An 18991-nucleotide genomic window follows, 5' to 3' on the forward strand; every position below is an offset into this window, starting at 1 on the left:
CCTTTTTAATTCTGAAAACCTCTGTTGAATCTGATAAAATGTGCAAACACTCAATGACCAATAGTAAATGGATAAAGCCAGTTGAGCAAGGTAACTTAAGCCTTGGGGCTTCTAACTCATCATTGAGATTCATTCGTCCCTTAGCCTGGTTAATAATCACACCACATGCTTATAGTCCTTGAATACCATTAAGGCTCACTTGATTTCCATCATAATGATACATGTTAGTTATGAAAATACTTATGCCTTTAGGTAACTGTAGAAAACATGGGAAATTTGGGAAATGGAATAAACAACACATTTTGGAGGCATAAAGGACCTATTAGTTACTGGTCAAGATGTGTTCCTGCTAAGTTCCAGCTTTCTGGTGCTTCCAGTCATAGTTACAAAGTTGTTCCTGATTGAATTTCAATCATACAATGTACAATACTCCTCACCAGTGCACATTTCCTGCCACCAATGTTCCCAGTTTCCCCTCTGTCCCACTCCCACCCTGTCTCTGTTGTTTAAATATAAATTAATGAGTCCTAGAGTTGGTGTGGGGATGGTGAGGCAGCTCGAAGCTTCGCTCCTGCAGCCTCTACAGCCTGGAGGGTCTGAAGATTGCAGGGTAACGGTGGAGAAATGATTTCAGGCAGTCATTGAAGCTTCAGGAGAAATCCAGCTTTATTACAAGGTCCTAACCACCATGTGCATTTCCCACATGGCTTCTAAGCTAAACAGCCTCTTTCCTGCTCCTGCCTCTGCTCTCCCCTCCCACATCCCAGGTGTGTGTATGGGTCTGATCATCCAGGTGAGATTAGCATATGGAATTAGGGGAAAGGTAACATGTCCCCTGACCTCCTCCTCCTCTTCTTCTTCCTCCTCCTCCTCCTCCTCCTCCTCCTCCTCCTCCTCCTCCTCCTCCTCCTCCTCCTCCTCCTCCTCCTCCTCCTCCTCCTCCTCCTCCTCCTCCTCCTCCTTCTTCTTCTTCTTCTTCTTCTTCTTCTTCTTCTTCTTCTTCTTCCTTCTTCTTCTTCCTCCTCCTCCTCCTCCTCCTCCTCCTCCTCCTCCTCCTTTCCCCTTCTCAATTTTTCTCCTTTTAGATACTGTGGTTTGCAATATTGTTACTGAAGGGTTATCATGCTTATCTCTTTATCTTCTTTCAGCACCCACTTCTTATTCAGAATGATCATTTTCAACTATCATTTTTTTTGTTTGTTTGTTTGGGCCCCACCCGGTGATGCTCAGGGGTTACTCCTGGCTCTGTGCTCAGAAATTACTCCTGCCTTGGGGGACACCGGGGATCAAACCCTGGTCAGTCTTAGGTCAACCACATGCAAGGCCCTACTGCCGCGCCACCCCTCTGGCCCCTTCAACTATCATTGCCATGGTGGTCAATTCTCTGCCCTACAGCACTCCCTTGCTATTTGTACCATGAACTGCTCCACCTAGCTCTTGTCTCTATTGTCTCTGGGTACTATTATGATAATATCTTTTCTTAATATTTGTGTGGAGGGAGTTGGAGTTTGGGTTTTTGTGCTCTGAGGACATGTCTTGCTGTGAATGTAGTGAAAGTACCCAGGAAGGATGACAGAGGACTCTGAAATTCCTGGTGGTCATTGTCCACAAGCTGAACCAAGTAACACACCAGCACTGAGAAGGTTTGGTTCTTACAGCCCTTTTTCCTAGAGATTCAGGAGTCAATAGACACCCAAGACTGATAAGTTTGTATACTCTCTCATGAGGAACTCTGCCATCAGCCATCCCAGGTGATGAAGAAGATATTAAAAACCACTCTTTTAGGCTGACCTTTCACCACTTCCCCATGCATACTCCCCAGAGGAATATCAGGCAATTAGAGGGGGAGGGAGAAGTTCTAAAATTGCTTGATCAAACACTGAAATAGTTTTTTGTCCTTATCTCCACTTTCTGGTTCATGACTTTTCTCTGCCACTAAAACCCTAGGTTTACCAGTGAATATTAAAATGGGCCTGGAGAGATAGCACAGCGGTGTTTGCCTTGCAAGCAGCCGATCCAGAACCAAAGGTGGTTGGTTCGAATCCCGGTGTCCCATATGGTCCCCCGTGCCTGCCAGGAGCTATTTCTGAGCAGACAGCCAGGAGTAACCCCTGAGCACCGCCGGGTGTGGCCCAAAAACCAAAAACAAAACAAAAAAAATAAAATAAAATAATGACTGTTGGGGGCCAGAGAGATAGCACAGAGGTAGGGCTTTTGCCTTGCATGCAGAAGGACTGTGGTTTGAATCCCAGCATCCCATATGGTCCCCCAAGCCTTCCAGGAGCAATTTCTGAGTGCAGAGCAAGGAGCAACCCCTGAGTGCTGCCAGGTGTGACCTCCAAAAAAAAAAAAAAAATAATGACTGTTTCCACAATTGGAGACGATAAAATAACTGGCATTTTAGGGAATATCATTGATATGGGCAGTTAAGATATCCAAAAAATAGTAAGCTTGCATCCAGATGATGTGAATGTTCTTACATATTTCAATGTCTATTTAAGAAAAGGTGCCTATGCTCCATTAGTGTTTATAGAGCCTTCTGGAAGCCACTTTATTCCTAATCATTAAAGACAATTTTAGTTTCCAAACAGAGAAAGATAAATGAGCATGATCTGCCAGACCCAGCAGCCCTGGGCTCCTTGGCTCAGTAATTGTTTCCTTATTGTTTCTTCTCTTTCAAATGATGGTCATTTGAAAGAAGAACAATCATATGGCACTTGGAAGTTCTGTATTTCAGAGAGAAAGAAATCTTTCCAGGGAACCTGGAGATTGTGGAGATACTGTTAACTCAAACCATGGTTGGTTTTGTTCTTCATTGTCTTTCTGGGAAGAATCTTTCTATTTATTTTGTGTTTACCTAATGCATTTATAAAATCAAACCATCTCTGAGGTTTTGGTATGGACAGTTAGAATTCTGAAAAAGATTCAGAGATTCAAAAGATTTAGTACAGAGTTCTAAAACTTTAGAATGAAAAGTAGGAGGAAATGAAGATGGATGTTTTGTTATTCTGAAAAACTAAACATCTGACCTGTTGTTTTTCTTAGCCTTTGAACTAGTTGTCTTTTTTGTGGCTGTCAGTTTGAAAAAAATTATTCATTATCATTTCTTGGCTATTTCACTCCATGGTTTCAAATATTGAGCAGCAGGTTTGGAACAATAACCAGCCAAACAAGACTGGTTTGTGTTGGTATTGGTTTGTGACAGCCCAGGCCATGAAAAGTTGTGGCAGGTGGGTCTGGCATACCCTGGAAGTCCAGACAGGGGTGACTGCTGCCCACTCCCAGGAAGACTCTGCTTCTGACTCCTCTCCCATTATCTGCATAGAAAACACATACCCAGGTCTTGGAATTCAAGGACAAATTATCTGTGGTATCAAAAATGACATTCTAAATTGGTTCCAAAGATAAGAGGTTTCATAGTAGAGCTGATGCTGATTATCTAACATAGTTTTAGGCTTCAGATGTTTTATCAACCAAATAAAAAGTTCTAATATCCATCAAACTATTGTCCAGTGTAATTACCACAAATCATTATAAATGTGTTGGAATATTACTAGAAACATAGACTCACATTCATAGTCATGGAAATATGGGGCCCCAGAGATTGTTACACTGAGATAATGTGATATTACATAGTTTATCCTCAGCCAGAAAGTGAAGAAAGTCTCTACCAAATGTTCTCTATTACTTTCAGGTTCTGTCAAAGCTAACATATGTGGGAGAGAACCTGACTAGAGTGCCATTCCAGGAGAAAAATCAAGAAACAGTGTTGAAGAAATATCTACTAATGTTAGAGCTCAATTTGATCACGTAGTAGATTATGTATCTGTACAACTAATCACTTATTATGTATTAATCAAGTATGTGGTAGGCTACTCATTGTTCCCTTTTTACAGAAGAGGAAGTAGCTAACACAGAATACGGGCAAACACTATATGAGTTTTGTCTTTTTTTTTTTTTTTATTACAGACCTCCCCTGTGGTATTCAGGGGCTCTGAAGTCCCTGGGCTTTTATTGTTTGGTGCTAGACTGGATATTGCTTGGTGTCTACTGGGTGCTGGAAACCACTAGGGTCACATTTAGTGGTGCTGGGATAATATGTAAGGTAGTGCTGGGAGTGGGGTGGAGTAATAGCACAATGGGTAGGGCACTTGCTTGCATGTGGCAGACCTGGGTTTGATTCCTAGCATCCCATGTTTCCTAGAGTACTTATAGGAGTGTTTCTCAAACAAATAAAAGAAACATTGCTGAGACTGGAAGTTAGGGCATCATAACTACTAAATATGTGCTGTGCCTTTTTGAGCGACTGTATTTTCTGGCATATAAGACAACTTTTTAAGCCATGAAAAAGTTTTTAAAAGTCAGGGGGTTGTCTTATAAGCCAGTATACGGCATGCTGAAACTTACTCCAGTTTCAGGGAAAAGTGATCCGCCCCCTTCTTACTGCCACATCCCAGGCAGCTGCTAGGCGTCATTACTCAGTCCTCTGCTTGTCCTGATTAATCTTTCAGGGCACACAGAAGAGATGAGTTACTGAGCACAGCATCTCATCCAGCCACCAGGTATGTGGCTTTTTGGCGCTCTGTCTCCCTCTAGATGTCCTATTAATCACTGCACTCCAGCCAGCTGCTCTTGGAGGAGCGCCCTCTCCCTGCTCTCAATGTAGATTACAATTAAAATAATCACAGTTACTCACTACAAATGACAAATGTAAAATGATTGTTGGCACTCCAAAGTCTAGCTTTATTAAACATATACTGTTAACCTTTGGGGATTCTACTCTTTTTCTCTTACTTTTTAATTTCCATTTGGTGTGAGTTAAAAGAGAGATAGTCTTATACAGTGAATATAGCCCCAACCCTATATATATTTTTTAAAGTTTAATGCTTTAATCCATCTGCCAACAAGCCCCCCACCCTAGCCTGGCCATCCAGGGCCATCCCCCAAAGGAGATTCAATATATATATAATATATATTTACAAACAAAAAAAAAAAAACAAAAAAAAAACAACAAAAAATAAGAGTCGGGGCCGGGCGGTGGCGCTGGAGGTAAGGTGCCTGCCTTGCCTGTGCTAGCCTAGGACGGACCGCGGTTCGATCCCCCAGCGTCCCATATGGTCCCCCAAGAAGCCAGGAGCAACTTCTGAGCGCATAGCCAGGAGTAACCCCTGAGCGTCACAGGGTGTGGCCCAAAAACAAAAAACAACAACAACAACAACAAAAAAAAAACAAATATATATTTAAATATATTTTTAAAATATGGAACGCTTCATGAATTTGCATGTCATCCTTGCGCAGGGGCCATGCTAATCTTCTCTGTATCATTCCACTGAAGTGAGCACCAAACCCTATATTTTAACAGGAAAAGTAGGGGGTATTCTTATACACCAAAAAATATGGTATTTTTAACCTGACGTTTCCTGTTTAAGTCTATCCACTTCACACTACTTGTTGATGCTTACTAAGTACATTGAAGAGAAATACAGGAGATCCAATATATTCCCTTAAGGGTTTAGTAGGTTTTGGTGTCCGGAGGAAATAACTCTTATAGTGAACAGCCTTGAGGAGAGGTAAGCTTCTTTTTATTTGTTTGTTTCTTTGTTTTATTTATTTATTTTTTTGGCCACACCTGGCAGTGCTCAGGAGATATCCCTAGCTCTGTGCTCAGAAATTGCTCCTGGCAGGCTCTGGGGACCATATTGAATGCCGGGGATCCAACTCAGGTTCTCTCGGGGGTCAGCCATGCATATGGCAAAAGCCCAATTCTCTGCTATTTCACTCCAGGGGTCCTCAGACTTTTTAAACAGGGGGCCAGTTCACTGTCCCTCAGACCATTGGAGGGTCTGACTATAGTAAAAACAAAACTTATGAACAAATTCTTATGCACACTGCATAGATCTTATTTTGCAATGAAGAAACAAAACAGATACAAATACAATATATGGCCCGTGGGCCATAGTTTGAGGACCACTGCTCTAGCCCCTCTACCTCACCTTCATTAAACGAATGCAAATACCAGATTTTTTTTATTTGTTTTTTTTTTTTTTTTGGGTCACACCCGGCTGTGCTCAGGGTTACTCCTGGCTCTGCATTCAGAAATCTCTCCTGGCAGACTCGGGGGACCATATGGATGCTGGGATTCAAACCATTGTCCTTCTGCATGCAAGGCAAACGCTCTCCTCCCTGCTATCTCTTTGGCCCCAACCAGATATTTTTTTATTTTGACCTGGTCTCTGTTATACTCTGATATTCTCCAGCATTTCTGAGTCTTGCTGCCCTCACCCTAATCTTAACTTACTCAAATCTCAACACTGTAGGATTGCCTGATAGAGAAAATAAAATACAGGATGTCATTTAAACTTATATTTAAGATAAAGGGATAAAACCGTTTATAATTTAAGAATGTACTTTGTAATATATAGGTCATACTAATGTGTTTTTTAAATAAATAATGAAATTTATCTAAATTAAATTTGAACTGGTCCTCTCATATACCACTGACAACCTAAAGCCCAGCTTCCGGGAGGCCCCTTTGTCTCACCCCTCAGACCCTCCTGTGATGTCTTTCCTTTATCTTTAAAACTCTATAAACATCCCCCAGGAAGAGAGACTGTGTCAGACTCCTCCAGAAGCTCATGGTTAGTGGCCATTAGTGATGTTGTTACAAGTTTGATAAATGTAGAAGTACACTCTTTCCTTTTCCCTCATCTCCAGCTTTATTTGGGCTAGACCCCAACGTTCCAGGAGGAAGTGGACCTTGACCCTGGAGGAGGTACTGAGCTGGCTGCTAGGAGGGCTCTGGAAATATAGAAGTAAACACAGCCAATTACCACCTCTGGCCACCAGAGGGCAGACTGGCACGAGAATGGTTTTGCTCTTGCATAGAAAACATTTTATTCCTTTTTCCTAACCAAGGTAAAGAGGAGGAAAAACTCTACACAAATTCTCCTGTGTCTTATAGAAGGCTATTTTTCTGAAAGCCCCATGAGAGCAAGATCAGAGCCTTCTTAGTGTGTGTCCCAACTCTTTCTGCAAGGCCACCCACTCAGAGGGTGCTTGGAAATACTGGGAAACAAGGAGACGGAGAGGAGGGAGGGAAAACTACCAGAGAACAGCAGACAGGTCTTGCTTATTAGGCAAAGAAACAACACAGTATAGTGATTTAAGTGCATTCAGATCAGCCCTGACATATCAAATACTCACAAATACAAACTGGAAGAAAGCCCCTTCCTTTCGAACATTCTGAACATTGAGAAACGGTAAAAGTGGTAGAGGAATTTTATCTCATCTTTTAAATAGACTTCAGAGAGGCTATAAGCTTTTTTTTTTTTTTTTTTCCTCAGTTCTCATGTCTAAAATAGAGGCATTGTGCACTTTCAACCTTCATTGTTAGTAATGATTATAGAGACTTGGTATTAGGTTGTCAGATAACCCAGTTAAACTTGATTTCAGTGGAAAACTGAGAAAATAAATGTGATCATGTCCTGGTTCCTTGTGAGGTGTATTCAAAATGAGGAGAGACTCAGTACCATTGTACCTTTGAAAGAGGTACAATGTTTCCCTTTGCCAGTTGCTGTGAGAAGCTCCATTTTATCTGTTCCTGTGACACACTTTGAACATTCCTACAAAACCTTGAGTTCTCTACCCTAGGAAGGGAACTTAGAACAATTTGCCAAAATCCTAAATTTTCTCCAGAGCTTAGGCTTACCGAGATAATAAATGGGCAATACCTAAGTCAAATGGTCAGCTAGATAACCCAAAAGGGCTAAACTAGACAGACTGCTCTGAAAATACTTTATTTCACAAGAATTTTCTTGCCACTTGACAAGTTAACACAAAGACCCAGTTTTCCCTTTAAAATGAGCCATATTTAACTTAGTCCTATACTTTCCCTCACTTCTACTTTCCAATAAACTTTTCTATATATTTTATTTTGGACCACACTCGTTTGATGCTCAAGGGTTACTCCTGGCTAAGCACTCAGAAATTGCCCCTGGCTTGGGGGGACCATATGGAACACCGGGGGATCGAACTGCTGTCCTTCCTTGGCTAGCACTTGCAAGGCAGACACCTTACCTCTAGCGCCACCTCACCAGCTCCATTTTTCTATATTTTTTGTGATTTTATCTCCTATGACCAAATAGATTAATTAAGTTAAAGTTCTTATTTTATTTACAGTATTCTTTTCAGATATTTCTTTAAAATTTTTAATATTCTTTTTAATATTTTAAAATTTACTTAAAGAAATATTGTTTAAAAAGTTATTGGTTGTTGGTGTGTTTAGGCACAATAACAACAACAACAACCTAATTACCAACGTCAACTCCCATTGGCAGTGTTCCCATACTCCATCACACCCTTACCCCCATCTCATGCCTGCCACCTTGACAGGCACATTACAAAGCTTGGTGGTTGCAGTTTAGATTTCATATTTTCTGTGTTGTTGAGTCTGTGCTTTGGGTTTATAGCTACACTATTCACCCACATCACCAATATAATGTAAGCCCTGACTTCGACTCCTGTTCCTCCATTACTTCCCTTTTTTCACCTTCTCCCTCCCCTCTCTTGATTTCTTTCTTTCTTTGTCCCTATCCTTCTAAAGCTCTGGGGTCAAGGGTGTTCTAGGTATCCCCCTTTGCTACTTATATTTCACCAAGTAGTTACTCTATATACTATAGATAGGTTGAGATCATTCTGTGTTTGTCTTTCTTCTGGTTTATTTTACTCAACATGATACCTTTCATTTCCAACTGGGTTGCAGCAAATTGCATAATATCATCATTCCTTGCAGCTGCATAGTATTCCATTGTGTAGATATACTACATTTTCTTTAGCCACTCAACTGTTCTTGGGCACTTGGGTTGTTTCCAGATTCTCACTATTGAAAATAGTACTACAATGAACATAGGAGTGCAGATGGCATTTTTATATTATGTTTTTGTATCCCTATAGTATATTCCTGAGAGTTTTATTGCTGGAAGCTTAATTTTTATTTTTGAAATATATACGTATTGTTTTCCAAAAAAGGCTGACCCTGGGGCCAGAGAGATAGTACAGTGGTAGGGCATTTGCCTTGCATGTGGCCAACCTGTACAGACCCGGATTTGATTTCCGGCATCCCAAATGGTCCCCCAAGCCTGCCAGGAGCTATTTCTGAGTGTAGAGCCAGGAGTAACCCCTGAGTGCTGCTGAGTGTGGCCCCAAATCCAAAATAAATAATTAAAAAAAAAAAAGGCTGGACTGGGGCTAAAGAAATACCACAGTTATAGGGCGTTTGCCTTGTACACAGCTGACCCAGGATGGATAGTGGTTCGAATAACAGCATCCCATATGGTGCCCCGAGCCTGCCAGGAATGACTTCTGAGCTCCGAGTCAAGAGTAACCCCTGAGCACTGCACTGAGTGTGACCAAACCCCTCATTTCCCCCAAAAAAGGCTGGACAGGTCTACATTCCCACCAGCAGTGAATGAGAGTCCCTTTCTTCCAACATCCAGGCAAGCACTGGTTGCTCTTGTTCTTTGTGATGTGTGCCAAGCTCTGTGGTATGAGATGATATCTCATTATTGTTTTGATTTTATCTCCCTGATAATTAGTGATGTGGAACATTTTTCATGTACCTGTTGGCCATTTGTATTTCTTCTTTGAGAAAATATCTGTTAATTTCTTCTTCCCATTTTTGGATGGGGTTAGATTTTTTTTCTTGCTAAGTTCTACAAAGTATCTTATTTCTTAGATATTAACCCTTATCAGATGGGTATTGGGTGAATAGCTTCTCCTATTCTGTGGGTAATCTTTATATTCTAGTCTATTGTTTAAAATGCTTTTTTGTAGTTTTTATAGTTTTCTATATACAGTATCATATCATCTGCAACAGTGGGAGTTTGACTTCTTCCTTATCTGAATGCCCTTGATATCTTTATTTATTTATTTATTTATTTTTTGGTTTTTTGGGTCACACTTGGCAGCGCTCAGGGGTTACTCCTGGCTCTCTGCTCAGAAATCACTCCTGGCAGACTTGGGGAACCATATGGAATGCCAGGATTCAAACCATGATTCAAACCAGGATTCAAATTCATGCACTTTCTGCATAAAAGGCAAACGCCTTACCTCCATGCTATCTCTTCGGCCTCCCTTTGATATATTTTTCTTCCCTAATTTGGCAAATACTTTATGTAGCATATTAAATAGAAGTGGTGAAAGGGGGCAATCTTGTTTTGTGCCAAATCTTAGAGGAAAGACTTTAGTTTTTTTTCCCCAAATGTGTATACTGCTTGCCATGGGCTGTGATATATATATATATATATATATATATATATATATATATATATATATATATATATATATATATATTGAGGAAAGTTCCTTCAATTCCCATCTTGTTAAGAGGTGGGTTTTTTTTGTTGTTGTTTTTTTTTAATAATAAATGGGCCTTGATTGGGGCCGGAGAGATAGCATGGAGATAGGGCATTTGCCTTGCATCCAGAAGGACGGTGGTTCGAATCCTGGCATCCTATATGGTCCCCCAAGCCTGCCCAGAACGATTTCTGAGTGTAGAGCCAGGAGAAACCCCTGAATGCTGCCGGTGTAACCCAAAAACAAAAACAAAACAAAAATGGGCATTAGATGTTGTCAACTGTATAATTATGATCATATGATTTTTGATTTTTCTTATATTGATGTGGTGTGTTATATTGATTGACATACATATGTTAAACTGTTCTTACATCCCTGAAATGAATCCTACTTGGTCATGGTGTATAACCTTCTTGATAAGCTGTAGGACTCTATTTGCTAGAATTTTACTGAAGATCTTTACAACAGTGTTCATCAAAAATATCATACTCTGGGGCCGGTGAGGTGGCGCTAGAGGTAAGGTGTTGCCTTGCAAGAGCTAGCCAAGGAAGGACTGCCGGCGTCCATATGGTCCCCCCAATCATGGGCAATTTCTGAGTGCTTAGCCAGGAGTAACCCCTGAGCATCAAACAGGTATGCCCCCCCCAAATATATATCATACTCTAATTCTCTTTTATTGTGGTGTCTCTGCTTTTGGAATAAAGGTGATGTTAGCTTCATAGAAACTATTTGTTTCTTTTTTAAAAAAAAGATATCGTTATTTGGTGTCTTTCTGGGCCGGAGTTGTGGATAAGACAGACTCTGCTGGGCCCCTTAAGCTCGGCAGACATTTTGGGACTTCCCCAGGCTTGCTTCAATCTGGGAACTTTGATCTTCTCTGGCATTCATCCCCTGATGGCTTGCCTAGGCTGAGGTGAGTGTTTCCGGGCCGGAGTTGCGGATCAAGCTGACTACTGGGCCCCTTAGGTTTGGCAGACATTTTGGGGCCTCCCCCAGCTTGCTTCAACCTGGGAACTTTGATCTTCTCCGGCATTAATCCCCTGAGGGTGTGCCTCGGCTGAGGTGTGTCTTTCCAGGCCGGAGTTGTGGATAAGACAGACTCTGCTGGGCCCCTTAAGCTCGGCATACATTTTGGGGCTTCCCCCGGCTTGCTTCAATCTCGGAACTTTGATCTTCTCTGGCATTCATCCCCTGACGGCTTGTCTCAGCTGAGGTAAGTGTTTCTGGGCCAGAGTTGCGGGTAAAGCTGACTCTGCTGGCCCCCTTAAGCCCACCTATAAGGGGTCAAAGCAGAGGACTCCACCTAACCAATGAATACCACCACAATATGTAGAAAAACCTACAGCATAAGCATGACAATGGGGAAACTATGCAGACCAACTTCAGCTATAGAGAATAAAGATGGAAACTCTGATGACCCAACAATGGCCAACCACCTAAGCAGTCTTTCAGAAATGGAGTTTAGAGAAGAAATATGGAGGATTCTCACAGAACTCAAAGAAAGTATAGATCAGAACACTAATAAAAATCAAGAGAATATGAAGATAGAAATCAGAAAACTCCAAACTGAAATATCAGGTCAAATAACAGGTCTGAAAAACTCAGTAGACAAATTGAAGAACATAATGGATGAGCTTTCCAACAGGTTAAAAGCAGCTGAGGATAGAATTAGTGCACTGGAAGATGAGATGCATAACAACTTTACACAGCAGAAGAGATTGGAAAAAAGCCTTAAATCAAATGATTAGACAATGGAAAAATTACTCAAAGAATATGAGCAGATAAAAAGAGAAGTCTTTGATAAGCTCAACAGAAACAACTTTAGAATCATTGGAGTCCCAGAGACCCAAGAAGAAAATCTCCAGGAAGAATCAACAGTCAAGAACATCATCACAGAGAAACTACCAGAGCTAAAACAAACATGTGAACAAATCCTTCATGCCCTAAGAGTACCAGCTAAAAAAGACCCCAGGAGAAACACCCCAAGACACATCCTAGTCACCATGATGAAACCCACAGATGGAGATAGAATACTGCAAGCAGCAAGATTAAAAAGGGAAATTACATTCCAGGGAGCATCCTTGAAATTTACAGCAGACCTGTCACCAGAAACACTCAAGGCAGAAGGCAGTGGTGGGATATAGTGACAAAACTCAATGAAATAAATGCTTGGCCAAGAATACTGCATCCAGCAAAACTCACTTTCAGGTTCGAAGGAAGTATACATGGCTTCACAGATAAACAACAGCTCAAAAACTTTACAGACTCAAAACCAGCCTTAAAAGAAAAACTAAAAGATCTATTCTAAAGACAAGAACAAAAACACACCAAACTTCTACACAAAGATGGAAATAAATCTCATGACAATTATTTCTCTCAATGTCAATGGACTAAATGCACCTGTTAAGAGGTACAGAGTGGCGAAATGGATCAAAAAACTGAAGCCAACCTTCTACTGCCTACAAGAAACACACCTGAATAGTCAGAATAAAATTAGACTCAAAATCAAAGGCTGGAGGAAAAATCATTCAAGCAAACAACACCCTTAAAAAAGCGGGGGTGTCCATACTAATATCAGATGACACAAACTTTATACTCAGAAAAGTTGTAAGGGACAAAGATGGATATTATGTACTAATCAAGGGATATGTACAGCAGGAAGAAATCACTCTCCTAAACATATACGCACCCAATGAGGGACCAGCAAAGTATTTAATACAATTGTTGACAAATCTGAAAAAAGGATATCAACAATAACACAATAATTGTGAGAGACCTCAACACAGGCTTGTCAACACTTGATAGGTCAACCAAATAGAAACCCAACAAAAATATACTAGACCTGAAAAGAAAAATGGAAGAAAGAGGCCTAGTAGATATATATAGGACACTCCATCCTCAGAAACCTGGATACACATTCTTTTCCAATGTACATGGATTATTCTCCAGGATAGACCACATGCTGGCACATAAAACATACCTCCATAAAATCAAGAAGATAGAAATTTGCAGGCTACCTTTGCTGACCACAAGGCTCTGAAGTTAGATGTGAACTACAAAGGGACACAGAAGAAAAAATTTAACACCTGGAAATTAAACAGTCTACTACTGAACAACCAGTGGATCCAAGATGAAATCAAAGAAGAAATAAAAAATTTCCTGGAAACAAACAACAATGAAAACACAAACTATCAGAACCTATGGGATACAGCAAAAGCGGTACTGAGAGGAAAATTTATAGCTTTGCAAGCACACATCAGGAAGGAAGAAGGAGCATACATGAATAGCTTAATGACGCAGCTTATAGAATTAGAAAATGTTCAACAAAAGAAACTAAAAATCGGGAGACAGAAGGAAATAACAAAGCTGAGAGCAGAAATCAATGAAATGGAAACCCAAAAAACAATCCGAAAGATCAACGAAAGCAGAAGTTGGTTCTTTGAAAAAATAAACAAGATTGATAGACCATTGGCAAAACTCACAAAGCAAAAGAGAGAGAGAAACTTGATAACGCATATTAGAAATGAAAAGGGGGAGATCACTACAGATACTGAAGACATTCAAAGGGTATTCAGAGAATACTTTGAGAAACTCTACACCACTAAATATGAGAACCTGGAAGAAATGGATAAATTTTTGAACTCATATAACCTTCCACAGTTGAATAAAGAAGATGTAGCATATCTAAACACCCCCATCACTATTGGGGAAATTAAAACCGTAATCAAAAATTTGCCCCAAAACAAAAGCCCAGGCCCTGATGGATTCACAAATGAATTCTTTCAAACCTTTCAAGAGGAACTACTACCAATCCTGGCCAGGCTCTTTTATGAAATCGAAAAAACAGGAACACTTCCAAATAGCTTTTATGAAGCCAACATCACCTTAATACCAAAACCAGATAGAAATGCTACCAAAAAAGAAAATTACAGACCAATACCCCTGATGACCACAGATGCAAAGATCCTCAACAATATCCTGGCGAACAAGATCCAGTACCTCATCAAGAAGATCATTCACTTTGATCAAGTAGGTTTCATCCCAGGAATGCAAGGCTGGTTTAACATCTGTAAATCTATCAACATAATACACAACATAAACAACAAGAAAAATAAAAATCACATGGTCATATCAATAGACGCAGAAAAAGCATTTGATAAGGTTCAAACCCATTCTTGATGAAAACTCTCAGCAAGATAGGAATAAAAGGAACCTTTCTCAATATAGTTAAAGCCATCTACCACAAGCCAGTGGTAAATATTATCCTCAATGGAGATAAACTAAAAGTCTTCCCTCTAAATTCTGGTACAAGACAAGGATGTCCTCTCTCACCACTCCTATTCAACATAGTACTGGAAGTCCTTGCTATAGCAATTAGGCAAGAAAAAGATATCAAGGGAATCCAGATAGAAAAGGAAGAAGTCAAGCTCTCACTGTTTGCAGATGACATGATACTCTACTTAGAAAACCCTAAAGACTCTACCAAAAAGCTTCTAGAAATAATAGATTCAAATAGCAAAGTGGCAGGCTACAAAATTAACATACAAAAATCAATGGCCTGGGCCCGGAGAGATAGCACAGCAGCGTTTGCCTTGCAAGCAGCCGATCCAGGACCAAAGGTGGTTGGTTCAAATCCCGGTGTCCCATATGGTCCCCCGTGCCTGCCAGGAGCTATTTCTGAGCAGACAGTCAGGAGTGACCCCTGAGCACTGCCGGGTGTGGCCCAAAAACCAAAAAAAAAAAAAAAAAAAAAACCAAAAACCAAAAAACAAAAATCAATGGCCTTTTTATACACTAATAATGATAGGGAAGAAATGGACATTAAGATAACAATCCCTGGATGTGAGGGCAATCTGGCTGCGACATCTGTCACCCCATTGATTGCCAGGGTTGATTCGGCTGATCTGGCTGGCTAGGCGGGTGTCCCCTTCCTCCCTCACTGCTTCATGTGCGTCCCTCCCAAAGCTGCGTGCTGGGTTGAAGAGGATGGTCTTCCCCCGAATAGAGATGGACCATTCTTCGGTCGAGGGTATACGAGTAGAACCTCCAAACAAGCTCTCAAGATAATCCCATTCACATTAGTGCCACACAAAATCAAATATCTTGGAGTCAACCTGACTAAAGATGTGAAGGATCTATACAAAGAAAACTATAAAACACTGCTCCAAGAAATAAGAGAGGACATGTGGAAATGGAAACACATACCCTGCTCATGGATTGGCAGGATCAAGATCATTAAAATGGCAATACTTCCAAAAGCATTGTACAGATTTAACGTGATTCCTCTAAAGATACCCATGACATTCTTCAAAGAAGTGGATCAAACACTTCTGAAATTTATTTGGAACAATAAACAACCTCGAATAGCTAAAGCACTCTTGGGAAAAGGAATACGGGAGGCATTACTTTTCCCAATTTTAAGCTGTATTACAAAGCAATAGTTATAAAAACAGCATGGTATTGGAATAAAGACAGACCCTCAGATCAGTGGAATAGGCTTGAGTACTTAGAGAAGGTTCCTCAGACATATAACCACCTAGTTTTTGATAAAGGAGCAAGAAATCCTAAATGGAGCAAGGAAAGCCTATTCAACAAGTGGTGTTGGCACAACTGGTTAGCCACTTGCAAAAAAGCAAACTCAGACCCCAGCTAACACCATGTACAAAGGTAAAATCCAAATAGATTAAAGACCTTGATATCAGATCTGAAACTATAAGGTATATAGAACAACATGTAGGTGAAACACTCCAGGATATTGAGACTAAAGGCATCTTTAAGAAGGAGACAGCACTTTCCAAACAAGTGGAATCAGAGATAAACAGATGGGACTATATTAAGCTGAGAAGCTTCTGCATCTCAAAGGAAATAGTGCCCAGAATACAAAGGCCACCCACTGAGTGGGAGAAATTATTCACCCAATACTCATCAGATAAAGGACTAATATCCAAAATTTACAAGGTACTGACAGAACTATACAAGAAAAAAATAACTAACCCCATCAAAAAAATGGGAGAAGAAATGAACAGACACTTTGAAAAAGAAGAAAGGCAAATGGCCAAAAGGCACATGAAAAGATGCTTAACATCACTAATCGTCAGGGAGATGCAAATCAAAACTACTATGAGGTACCATCTCATGCCACCGAGATTGGCACACATCACAAAAACGAAAAAACAAGCAGTGCTGGTGGGGATGTGGAGAGAAAGGAACTCTTTTCCACTGCTGGTGGGAATGTCATTTAGTACAACCTTTATGGAAAGCAATATGGAGATTCCTTCACAAACTGGAAATTGAACTTCCACACGATCCAGCTATAACACTCCTAGGAATATACCTGAGGAACACAAAAACACAATACAAAAATCCCTTCCTTACACCTATATTCATTGCAGCGCTATTTACAATAGCCAGACTCTGGAAACAACCAAGATGCCCTTTAACAGATGAGTGGCTAAAGAAACTGTGGTACATATACACAATGGAATACTATGCAGCCATCAGTAGAGATGAAGTTATGAAATTTTCCTATACATGGATGTACATGGAATCTATTATGCTGAGTGAAGTAAGTCAGAGGGAGAGAGAAAGACACAGAATGGTTTCACTCATCTATGGGTTTTAAGAAAAATGAAAGACATTTTTAACAGTATCTCAGAGACAAGGGAGATGAGGACTGGTAGGTGCAGCTCATGACATGAAGCTCATCACATAGAGTGATGAGTGCAGTTGGAGAGATGACTACATGAAAACTATCATAACAATGTGAATGAATGAGGGAAGTAGAAAGCCTGTCTCGAGTACAGGTGTGGGGGTGTGGGGAGGAGGGAGATCTGGGAAACTGGAGGTGGGAATGTTGCACTGGTGAAGGGGGTGTTCTTTACATGACTGTAATCATACAAATATAATCATATTTGTAATCACGGTGTTTAAATAAAGATAAAAAATATATTTAAGCACCATCATTACAAATGTTTGTAGCTGGGTTTTAGTTATAAAAAAAGAACACCCCCCTTTACCAGTGCAGAGAAACTATTTTTCAGTGTTTCTATTTCTTCAACTTCCTAGAAAAGCCTGAAAAGGATTGGTAGTGGGTCCCTTTTAAAGGTTTGAAAGAATTCACTAGTGAATCCAGCTGGGCCTGGGCTTTGTTTTGGGGAGACTTTCGATTATCATTTTGATTTCCTCAATCATGATAGGTCTGTTCAGATATTCCAGATCATCTTGGCTTATCCTTGGGGGGTTGTAGGAATCCTAAAATTTATCCATTTCTTCCAGGTTTTCTTGTTTTGTGGCCTAAACATTCTCAAAATAGATTACCCTTTATATTTCTTTAGTATCTGTAGTAATATCCCCCATTTTATTTCTAATTCTTTTTTTTTGTTTGTTTGTTTTGTTTTGGGGCCACACCCGGCAGTGCTCAGGGGTGACTCCTGGCAGGCACGGGGGACCATATGGGACACCGGGATTTGAACCAACCACCTTTGGTCCTGGATTGGCTGCTTGCAAGGCAAATGCCACTGTCCTACCTCTCCGGGCCTATTTCATTTCTAATTCTTTTGATCCTAAGATATTTGAGTTTGTGGGGCATTAATGTGAATGGGATTGTTCTTTTAATGTTCATTTCTTCTCTATCATTATCAGTGTATAAGAAGGCCATCGACTTTTGCGTGTTAATTTTGTAGTCTGCCACTTTGCTATATCAATCTATTGTTTCTAGAAGCTTTTTGGCAGAATCTTTAGGGTTTTTGAAATATATTATCATATCATCTGCAAACAGTGAGAACTTGACTTCTTCCTTACCTATCTGTATGCCCTTGCTCATTACTAATTCTGTTTATTAAGTTTCTTTGTCTTCCTTTCTGTGAGTCATGTTCAGGGTTTATCAATCTTGCTTATTTTTTCAGAGAGCCAACCTTTTCTCTCGTTGATTCTTTTTTTTTTTAAATTGTTTTCTGGGTGTCTAGTTCATTAATTTCTGCTCTAAGTCTTATTATTTCCCTTCTCCTCTCTACCATTGGTTAATTTTGCTTATCATTTTCCTGCTGCCAGCAACAACGCTCAGGGGTTAATTCTGGCTTTGTGCTCAAAAGTCACTGCTGGCAGTCTCAGGGTCCATTTGGGATGCTGGAAATCAAACCTTGGTTGGCCATGTGCAAAGCAAATGCCCTACTCACTGTACTATCATTCTGGACCCCTCATTTTTGAATTTTGCCATTAATTTTTGTTTTTGTTTTTGGGTCACACCCAGCAGCGCTCAGGGGTTACTCCTGGCTCTATGCTCAGAAATCACTCCTGGCAGGCTCAGGGGACCATATGGTATGCCGGGATTTGAACCCCCATCCTTCGGCATGCAAGGCAAACATCTTACCTCCTGACAGGCTCAGGGGACCATATGGTATGCCGGGATTCGAACCACCATCCTTCGGCATGCAAGGCAAACATCTTACCTCCATGCTATCTCTCCGGCCCCAGGGTTGTTTTCTTATTGTCTATTTCTCTCTATCATTATTGTTATATAAGAAGCTCAGGGCCCGGAGAGATAGCACAGCGGTGTTTGCCTTGCAAGCAGCCGATCCAGGACCAAAGGTGGTTGGTTCAAATCCCGGTGTCCCATATGGTCCCCCGTGCCTGCCAGGAA

General features: G+C 40.6%; 1 non-coding gene across 1 annotated transcript; it reads right to left on the bottom strand.

Moving 5' to 3' along the window:
- Window positions 1–5253: 5253 nt before the first annotated feature.
- Window positions 5254–5359, bottom strand: LOC126029198 (U6 spliceosomal RNA). The gene has a single exon (XR_007502846.1). It is a non-coding gene; the product is annotated as a U6 spliceosomal RNA (small nuclear RNA).
- Window positions 5360–18991: the final 13632 nt, after the last annotated feature.

This window comes from Suncus etruscus, chromosome 14 (assembly GCF_024139225.1).
Source record: "Suncus etruscus isolate mSunEtr1 chromosome 14, mSunEtr1.pri.cur, whole genome shotgun sequence".
Lineage (NCBI taxonomy): Eukaryota > Metazoa > Chordata > Mammalia > Eulipotyphla > Soricidae > Suncus > Suncus etruscus.